We start from the raw sequence: 11,060 nt of genomic DNA, 5'->3' as shown, positions 1-11,060 counted from the left end.
CCCTTTGTTCTTACTCCTTCCTCCTCTCTCTCACCCTTCAAGTAGCTGGATTATGTGATAATTCCAGTTTCTTGTTAGCAAGTATAGTGTCTTGTTAGCATCTCTTTATATTGACGAAAAGACGATTGGAGAAAACATAATTTGGGCTGCTTCTTTTTTATCAGGAGTCCCAGATTAAGCCTACATAGTATTGCCCCAGTGTATTCCTAATATGCTTCCTTTTACTGATCTTCATAGTATCTCCCTGGCTTTTTAATAATGCAGTGGAATTTACCTTTTAAAATATTATTCCTGCTCCTCTTTATTATCGCTCTGCTTATCTACTCAGCATGGTTTTCTTTGTAGCACTGGCTGTAATTATTTCTCTTTCTATAAAGAGAAAACTTAGATATTAGATAAAATTATAAAATTTTTAATTTTTAATTTTTTAAACTAATTATGTCATTTCCATTTTATCAGAAACTGTAATGAAATTTGACACTGGATAAGAAAAAATATTTGCTTTTTGGAAAGAACTTTTTGGAAAGAACTTTTTTTTGGAAACAATTTTTCTAAGTTCTTTCCTGCTACATATTGTGGTTCTTTTCTGTATACTATTGTATCTGTATTTTTACAAATGCTAAGTTCCTTACTACTGTACATGTATCACCTTTTAAAGATGTTTAGTCATCAGAACAATAATGGTTATTCAGAAAAAAATAAGCTTGTCAAGATTTACACTGTTGTGAAAATGTTGCTTCTCAGACTATCATGCTGATCATTTTTTTCTGGTAACTAGCTCAATGTTTTTTAAAATAAAGTTCTAAAAAACCTGGATGACAACTTTATGGAACAGATTATAAGGGACCCTATTTGCAAAGATGCCCGCGTGGGTCTGTTGCTTGTCAGCAGAGTAGATCTTGTGAGTAAAGAGGTGATTGGTGGCTGTCTTGGCCACAGCAACCACAAGGTGATAAAGTTTAAAATCTCTGTTGACAAAAGGAAAAGTGCCAGCAAAACTTAAAACTATGGACATGAGGAAAACAGACTTCAGGCTGCTCAGAGAATTAATAAGTAAGGTCCCCTGGGAAAATGTTTTTGCAGGAACTGGAGTCTATCAGTGCTGGTCACTTTTCAAACATCACCTTCTAGAGTCACAGGAGTAGGCAATTCCCAAATGTCAGAAGTCAAGCAGACAAGGCAGAAGGCTGGCTTGGCTGAGCTGGGATCTTCTTTTGGAAATAAGGCAAAAAAGGAAGGGGTATGCCCAGTGGAAGCAAAGTCAAGTGACATGGGAAGAATACAGAGATGCCACTTGCAACTGTAAGGAGAAAATTTGTGCAGCCAAAGCTCAACTGGAGTTGAAGCAGGCCAGAAATTTGGGGGACAACAAGAATTTTTTCAAATATATTAATGGCAAAAGGAAGTGCAGAAATAGCATCAGCCCATTACACGATGAGGATGGTCACCTCACAAACAGGGACAGAGACAAGGCATAGGTATTTAACGCTTTCCTTGCCTCTGTCTTTAACATGGATGGCAGATCAACGGGGTCTCAGCCCTGAGCTGGAGGACCATGACTGTAAGAATTATCAACTCCCAGTTGACCCTGAAATTGTGCTGGATTTGCTGCTCAAACTGGATCCCTGCAAATCTATGGGACCTGATGGGATTCATCCCAGAATCCTAAAAGAGCTGGGTGATGTCATCACAAAGCCTCTCTCAATGATTTTTGAGCAGTCTTGGGAATCTGGAGAGGTCCCTGCTGACTGGAAGCTAGTCAATGTTGTCCCAATTTTCAAGAAGCGCAAAAAGGAGGACCCCAGAAACTACAGGCCCATAAGTCTCACTTCAGTGCCTGGTAAAATCATGGAGAAGATTATTCTGGAATGTATTGAAAAACACCTGAAGGACAATGCAGCAGTCAGTTAAAACAGCCAGCAGAGCTTCATGAGGGGAAAATTCCACTTGTCAAACCTGATTTCCTTCTTCAACAGGATAATCCACCAAGTGGATCTCGGAAAGCGAGTACATATAGTTTTTTTTGACTACAGGAGAACTTTTGATACTGTCTCTCACAGGATCCTTCTGGACAAATGTCCAGAGTACAGCTGGATAGCGATCTCACATGAGGGGTGAGCAACTGGCTCACAGGTCAGGCACAAATAATTATAGCAAATGGGGTAACAGACTGGCGTCTAGTCCCTAGAGGGTTCCACAGGTCTGCATCCTCAGCCCAGTGCTCCTCAAGGTCTTCATTAATGACTTGGATGCAGGACTTGAAGGAATGTGTTGTCAACAACACTAAATTTAGAGGAGCTGTTGACTCCCCTGAAGGCAGAGAGGCCCTGCAGAGAGACCTTGAAAAATCAGAGAGATAGGCAATCACCAACTGTATGAAATTTAACAAAGGCAAGTGCCAGATTCTGTACTTGGGATGGGGCAACTCTAGTTGTGCCTAACTCTAGTTGTGCCTATAGACTATGGAATGAGAGGCTGGAGAGCAGCACTGCAGAAAGGGACATGGGGATCCTGGTAAACAGCAATTTGAATATGAGTCAGCAGTGCCCTGGCAGCCAGGAGGGCCAACTGTGTCCTGGTGGGCATCAGGCAAAGTATTGCTAGCTGGTGGAGGGAGGGGATTGTCCTGCTCTGCTCTGCACTTGTGCAGCCTCACCTTGAATATTGTGTGCAGTTTTGGGCATCGTAAGATAAAAAAGACATCAAGTTCTTAGAGAGCATCCAAAGGAGGGTAACAAGGATGGTGGAAGGGAAGGCATATGAGGAGCAGCTGATTTCACCTTTTCTATTCAGCCTGGAGAAGAGGAGACTTCAACATCCTCACAAGGGGAAGCAGAGAGGTAGGTACTGATCTCTTCACTCCCATGACCAGTGACAGAACTTGAGGAAATGGCATGAAGCTAATTCAGGGGAGGTTTTGGTTGGATATCAGGAAAAAGTTTTTCATTCAGAGGGTGGTTGGGTGCTGGAACAGGCTCCTCAGGGAAGTGGTCACAGCACCAAGTCTGAGAGAGATCAAGAAGAATGTGGACAATGCTCTCAGGCACATGGTGTGATTCTTGGGGTGTACTGCACAGGACCAGGAGTTGGACTCAATGGTCCTGATGGATCCCTTCTAACTCAGTGTATTCTATGACTCTATGATTCTATTATAGTTTATTAATATGAATTTATTGTCATGTGTCATTTACAGGAAATATGAATTTAAATAATTATTTTACATTTAAAGAGCTGTTTTAAGTATCACAGCTTATCATATTGAATAGAACTAAGTATATTATGAGTTTCTATTTAATCAAATTTTATATCATGTGTATCATTAGCAAATATTTATTTATCATTTTGTTATGTCAATTAAAATATTATTTGGCATATATATATCTTTTCATTCATGTTCTGATGGTGTTCCATATTTATGCTGGAGCTGAATTGGATACAATATTTATAACCCGTCTAAGAACACAAGCTTTTATAGAGAGAAAGTCCACAAAAAAGTGTATTGTGACTGCAGCACTGGTGAAAAAAAGGATGACTCACAAGTCCTTGAGTAATTTTCATCTAAGTAATGCTCTTGGCAGGGTGCACACTTGTCTGATTTGGAGAAGCGACAAATGACTTTGAAATTTTACCAGGGTCTAGACTACGCAATGAAGCATGCATTATTCCTTCCTATTCTCTATAATTGCTGCTTGAATGGTTGCCTCAGCTTAATCAACAGATCAATCTTCCATACTTTTCTAGTGCCAGAACAATTTACACTTATACCTTAACTTTCTTTCATTGTTCTCCACAATTTAACTGCAGCCTCGACTTTCCTTGGTACCATCATTACATACTGAATTAATGTAAATAATTAGTGCTTACATCCACTTTCAGTTTGACTTGAAACTTGAGATATTTTTAAAAATATACATGATTTTACAGATAAACCAAGTGCTTTTGCACTTCAAAGATAGAAACATTTGTGCAACAACTCTATATTTTAAAAATACGTTATTGTGTGTTTGATTAAACTATATCTTCTGGCAAAGAATAAAGAGTTTCAGGACAAAAAAGGATGTTTTACTAGGTCTAAAATGAAAAGCAATCTCAGACATTAGCTTGCAACAGCAGCTTAGACAGCTGTCCATTTTATAATTGCAATGACAACAGCTTAATTGATCATAAAGTCTTATAAGCAATATTGTCATATTGTAGACTTTCACTGCATTTATTCATTTTGACCCTCAGAGGTACAAATGACACATGAAGGAAGTGACCATCAGCATGGCAGAAAATGGTCATTTTAAGCTACAATTTGCCCATAGAATTACAGATTTTTTGGGGAGTCAGTACCTCCCATAAAACAATTTAAGGCACTGAGATCTGTTTTTATTTTATGTTGTTCTTTCTTGTGCGGGTTACAGACTGTTGCACAGCTCAGAGTTACTTAGAACAGCTGTATACAGCTGTATACATAGGAAATACTGAAAGATGGATATTCCTAATACACAATCCCTCGTCATGTTGTCAGACTTCAGTAGATGGAAATTTTAAAATATGCTAGTCAAATTCTCCTGGTGCTTATCTGCCTCTCATACACAAAGGTACACAAACAGACTGCTAAATAATAACTTGTTTTAGCAGCCCCATTTGTTTCCTTTTGTACTTATTATCCACTTAGCTTCTAAACCACCTCTATATCTCGTTTATTCTTATTTTCCTACAGAGAGGACTTAGAATGGTTTTGTCTCCATTATTTTAATTTGTTTAAGTTTATTTCATTTACATATTCATTTTACAGATTTCATTTTTCTAATTTAAATTAGCCATTTTTTGTGTTTTCTAAGAAGACCAAAAGAATAGTATAAAACCCTGCTTTACCAGTGGAACCAAAGGGCTTTTGCAAAAATGACAATAAGAATTAGGAGCAATCTAAGAATTTGAAGTCAGTTTTTTATAGCTAGAAGATCTTGCCTTCTGATTAATCTTTCTCGTCACATGCTTTGTATATAGGCTTTAGCTCACAGCAGATCTCTGATCACACACACCTGTATTAAATGTTCCTGTAATGGTTTCAGTAATTGATTGCTCCAGTAATATTTCTAAAGAACATTGGAAATGTTGGAAATCACTGTTGTTGGAAATCATTGTGCTTTAGCTCCAGTTGCTGGATCTTTTCATATTTCTTTCTGACAGACTAAAGATCGCTTTATCTGAAAGCTCTTCCTCAGTATAGTGAATGCACCAAGTGACAGAAATCTAAATTACACCCCATAGCTATTTTATGTTTGGACCTTTCAATGCAAACATTTCATTTACTAAATCAGTATTAATAAAAAAACGTGATCTGTATAAACTATAGAGTGATCCCTGTCAATTACAGAACATTAAAATATTATCCTAACTATGAAGATGGTGCAAATACTTACATCACAAATGTCTAGAATCCCACACTGCTCCATGAAGAACAGAAGCAGAAAGAGCATCTCATTTAGCATCAAGAAATTGCTTAGTCAGTGATTTTTTTAACAGTTCTATCTTTATTTTGTAAAAATAGATAGAAGCATCCTCTTATATAATTCTTTAAAGTTTGTGCAGTATTTGTCCTTATTGTTTTGTTTTGATTGCTAAATATAATCAATTCAAACAAAAGACACCACCCTCTTGTAATGTCCAAACCTATTCCTTAAAATTATATGTTTTAAGAAATCATTGCTAGTGATTAAGATGAAAACACTGAGGAATCAAAAAAAGATGTGCTGTAGAAACCCATGTTAAATATGTCATGATGACCTTTCAGCTGTGATTAAGTGGAATAAGCTCTGAAATCCTTAGCATGAGAAAGACATGGACCTGTTGGAGCAGGTCAAGAGGAGGGTCCTGAAATGTTATCAGTGGGATAGAACACCTCTCCTTTGAAGACAGACTGAGAGAGTTGGGGTTGTTCAGCCTGGAGAAAAGAAGGCTTCAGGAAAACTGTTGCAACCTTTCAATAGTTAAAGGGCAATTATAAGAAAGGTGGGCAATTATAAGAACAGAATTTTTAGGAGGACCTCTAGTAATAGGACAAGGGGTAATGGTTTTTACCTAAAAAGGGGTAGATTCAGACTAGGTATAAGGAAGAAATTTTTTATGATGAATGTGGTGAAGCACTGGAACAGGTTGCCCAGAGAGATGGCAGATGCCCCATCCCTGGAAATAGTCAATGTCAGGTTGGATGAGGCTCTGAGAAAACTGTTCAGGTTGAAGATGTCCCTGCTCATTGCAGGGGGAGGTGGACTAGAAGACCTTTAAAGGTCCCTTCCAACCCAAACTATTCCATGATTCTGTAATTCTGTGAAGACAACTAGACTCAAGAAGGTTTTGTTTGGAGGTTGTTTGTTTATTTGTGGTTTTGGTTTCCTTGGGTTTGTATTCCTCTCTGTTTTAGGAGACACTAGTCTATATTTTTACCTGCTTGGATTAATTTAAAAAAACCCTCATAGGCATTGTACTGTTTTGTTTTGTTTTGTTTTTAAATTAAAATCTGGTATGTATAACACACATCTAGCATACTTTCCACTATACTCTGGAATGTCCTTCCTACACTATAAAAAGCTCAATCACTATGAGATATGTGATAAATTCTTAGCAATTCTATAAACAAATACAAATGAAATTTGTTCTAGAATGTAAACCGATCAATAGAATGAATCTTTCTTTTTTATTGGATTTCCTTGTTTTTATATCTATGAATTATTCACAAAAAGATGACTGAAAAAATGATATCTTGAATCTTGTGATTGTTATTATGCATATTAGATTGTTACTTCAAGTTACAATGAAGATACAATTATATTCTTTCCATATGTTTAAGTTTATTAGAACAGAATTTTAAAACAAGAAAATTAAGATGAATCTGCTTGCTATGTGAAATGTTTCAGATGTACTCTGCTGATAAATTTAAACGGAAGAAAATTGAATTAATATTCAGTCTTGGAGAACAACTCATCATGCAGGAAGGAAGGTAAGCAAATTATTTTCTGCCTTGAATCCTATCAAATATTCTGTTGTTTATGATAATAAATTCTGGCCAGAACACAGGGGACTGTCTATAAGAAGATGCTCTAAGAGTACCAAAAAATCATAAAAAATAAAAAAATATCAAAATTATTCTTTTCTTTCCATGTATATACAACACAGTATGGTATTTGCTGGGAAAGACAACAGACAGGATCTTACTTATCACAAAATTTGATAGTCAAGACATTTTTAGTAATTTATAAGAGAAATAGATTTATCTGAAATAACTGAAGAATCTATTAATTATCTTATTTTCCTTCATATCCTATTGAGAACACAGAATGATATTAAGACATTCATCATTTGTGAGGTAGAGAAATCTCACAGGACTAACTTTATATAAAAAAGGATCTGTAATTCAAATGGAGAAAAAACCCCACACTTTTGTATAAGCAAATTCATTTTCCCTCTACAATGCACTTGTTCCTTCTGCTCCTGCAAATGGTATACCCTTTCCTGCTATTTTGTATGAACTATATGATTTTTTCACCATGCTTTGTGACTGTGTGATTGAATAGATCTTGAAACTAAATGTAAATGAGACTAAATGAATTTTCAAGTGTTATAAAGAAATTTTTACGTACAAATTATTTACTGAACTGTACTAGTCACTTCCTCTCACCATATATTTTTACACATTTTAGTTAATTTTTAAGAACTGTACCATCCACATTCTACTGAAAAGCAGCACTTGTATTGTAGTGTGTAGTCACAACAACAAAAAAAATTCATGTAATTACTCTGCACTGGCTCTAATATAATTACTCTCAAAAAATACAGATGCTACAGGATATTCAGCAGTGTACTCAACAGTGCTGAGATCTTTCATTTTCACAAACAGTATTTAACAATTTGTTCTCCGGTCTACCTTCCCTTATCAAATCACATTCACTCATTCCTTTCTTAACCTGTAACCTGTCACAGTAAAGTGGCTTCTAAATTTAGCATTTAAATACTTGTATGACTCCAACTCAACTTCCAGTTTCAGAGCCAAGCACCGAAACTCAGCTCTATTCACTCAGCTCTATTCAGCTCTATTCACTCAGCTCTATTCATGCATGAACTTAAAGGCCCAGACACGAGGGAAAATGCATACAACTGAGGTAAAGAAGTTCCCGGCATAGGACATTTCTGATCTGTATCTCTGTTCTGTATCTTTGAGACTTGTTTTATGGTCTAGAACTCATAACAGAGTTTGGGGTAGGCACTTTTGTTATATGGCTATGTGACTGTATGTCTGACACTATTTAAAAACTAATGTCTAGGTAAGAAAACAATGAGATGGGCTGTTTAATAGTTGTTTCTTTCCTATTTTAATCTCTGATTATTTTCTTCTTATTTTCTTCTCTGATTCTTATTTTTTTTTCTTCTTACCATTCCCTTCTTCACAGGTGAACTTACATACAAATCTAAATCTAAATCCTGTGTCAGGATTTATGTCATTAAGAAGTCTGTGAGTTACCCTGAAAATACAGAAGTCTCACAACAACTAGCTTTTCACTGGTCAAATACTAAAATGTTCAGCTTCCTTCTTTTGGCCATATAAACGAAAACTAAGTGCTGTGATATCAAATTAGGCAAGTATCTATCTCACACCTGAGCTTGTTTGGACTTCACAAAATATGAATTTACTCATTCATCTCAGATGTCATATCCAAGTAAATAATTGTGTTTAAATCATGAAATGTTTTAACCATATGTTTCATCTCAGATGCAGGTTGCCTTTTTAAACCTTTCTTTTTTTAAATACAAAATTCAATAATCCTATTCTATGGAACAAATGAAACAATACAATTAAAGCATCTTAACTTATTTAAGACATCTGCTAAGAACCTGAAATCTTCCTGTAAGTAAGTTCTCAGGAAACTACTACCCATTCATGGATGACATGGCCAAGCTATATTCGTATGGCCAGTCTTCACAAGCAAAGATTTGGGAAAGGTCTTTACCCTTCGAGCCTGCGCGGTGGATTTTTTAGGTGAGACAAAGCGTGCGCTGAACTGAGCCCACCCTTTAATCCTGAGTTTCATCTGAACTGAACCACCTAAGGTTCATCTGCCGGGGCCGAGCAAGCTTGGACAGTGGCAATGAGGTCCTCAGGACGTAGGTTTGTTTAGAGTGACCTTCTCTTAGATGGATGGCCTTACAGGGCTGACGAGCTCCATCTGCCCGGGGGAGTTTCCCTGACTGGGAATCGAACCCGGGCTGCGGCGCTGAGAGCACCACATCCTAACCACTAGACCACCAGGGGGCCCCAGCCAAGCTATATAATAGAGGAGCATTGACTGGTTTCTTGTAAACAATTATGAAATTTCATATGTATCATATATTTTCCTAGGTTCTTAATAGCTTTGCACTATAATGCAGGATTTTAAAAATACCTGAGTTTCCTTTCTTGAGTCAGGTACAGCAGCATGGAATTTTCTATATCATATTTTCAAAAGTCTGTGGATCAACCCCTTAACTATATTTATGCAATAAATTACAAACATTTTTGCCTCATGTATCATTCCAAATTATCTAAATAGCTAACTACCATTAACCTAATGAGAGTTTGTTGGAAATGACTTCTTAAAAAGTCTAGTAAGAATTTCTTTTGATGGAAGAATAGATTTTCAAATCTGCTCCAATTTTATTTAAAAAATGAGTTCTCACTGATTTGAATGAGATTAAGAAATGGTAGCTCTTCCCTTAAGCAGGATGATTGTATTTACTTATTAAAAAAGAAAATTATTCATATAGAACAATTTCTCCAGTACCTGTTTTCTTAAAAATATTATTTCTGATCTTCTATTTTTGCTCTAAGGAAAAGAAGCTTTACTCCAAAATAAGGAAAAGTAAACATTGTCACTCATATCTCTGAACAATCAGAGAAAAATATTTTAATAGCAAAAAAAGAATTTTCATTTTAGGAAATAAAAAGTGAAGGTGAGTAAATAAATCTATAATGAATGTTTTCTTCATTTGATTATGCTGCCAAATATATTTATTAAAAGAGGTTGCTAAAAACTGCAAAATTGTTATAATTTAAAATACTGTTCAAGCATCTGTTGTAAATAGCAGAACTTCAGCCTGGGATTGATGATTTTCTTGTCTAATAAGATCTAGTATATTATCACCTTTGAGTATCTTTCACTGTCAATTTTTAGATTCTCTTGAGTTTTACTCCCTCCTCTCATTTCTGATGCAATTTCTTATCAGACACTCAAGCAGTCTCCTTTCCTCTCTCCTTCCCTCTCCTCATTCCCTTGTTGCTCTTCAGCTTTAGGTCGGTCACAAACACTTTGATGATATAATCTTCCTTCTGTATTCTCTGATAAAAACTGTTTCTCTTGTGTGCATTTCATTTTCTAATGTAGTACAGTGATGTTCTAATTTCTGTAACATGCTTTTGCAGTTTAAGTTCATCTGTTTGAGTTGACTAGAAACTATTAAATACATCAAGTGTTTCAGGGCTAGCTATTGTGAGACATGATATTATCTGCTGAGTTTTATTATTTTGTTGCACATACCTGCTTCAGACATGGAATAAACTGCTGTTTAAATCTTCTCCATGTATTTTTTACGCTACCATAATGCTCTGTCCTTTGAGCTTTTTCATTATTTTCTTCATTTTTCCATTTAGGATTTATAAAAATAAGTAGTCATTCTGTTATTGCCTCATGATTGTTGAGAATATGCTATATCAGCAGGAGTTTAGTAATGGGATAAGATGCATTCTATTACACCTCTTCAGTCTTGTCTGATTTGTAACCACACTGACAGGCTCTGCTGATGCATCACCTTGTTCACTGATATTATTTTCCAGATCTGGGAGAAGGATCACTTACCAAGACTTATTCCACAATGCCAGAAAACCACCTCCTAGTTGGTCAAATAGGAGTCAATTCAGGGGAAATAAGTCAACTCATGTTGCAATCGGGCATTCAGTCTCATTATTCAGATCATCTACAATCTTACTGCTATTTTCAGAGTTTTAAAAATATATGGTTTAGATTCTTCAGTGCCAGTTTAAG

At 36.0% G+C, this 11,060-nt stretch overlaps 1 pseudogene; it reads left to right on the top strand.

The window, feature by feature from the left end:
• The first annotated feature begins 1,434 nt into the window (after window positions 1–1,434).
• Window positions 1,435–11,060, top strand: part of LOC108497123 — a 93,365-nt pseudogene continuing 83,739 nt past the window's right edge.

The sequence above is a fragment of the Lepidothrix coronata genome, unplaced genomic scaffold, assembly GCF_001604755.1.
Source record: "Lepidothrix coronata isolate B3197 unplaced genomic scaffold, Lepidothrix_coronata-1.0 Scaffold45, whole genome shotgun sequence".
NCBI lineage: Eukaryota > Metazoa > Chordata > Aves > Passeriformes > Pipridae > Lepidothrix > Lepidothrix coronata.
The sequence above is the reverse complement of the archived record's forward strand: the minus strand, read 5'-3'. Positions and strand labels throughout refer to the sequence as shown.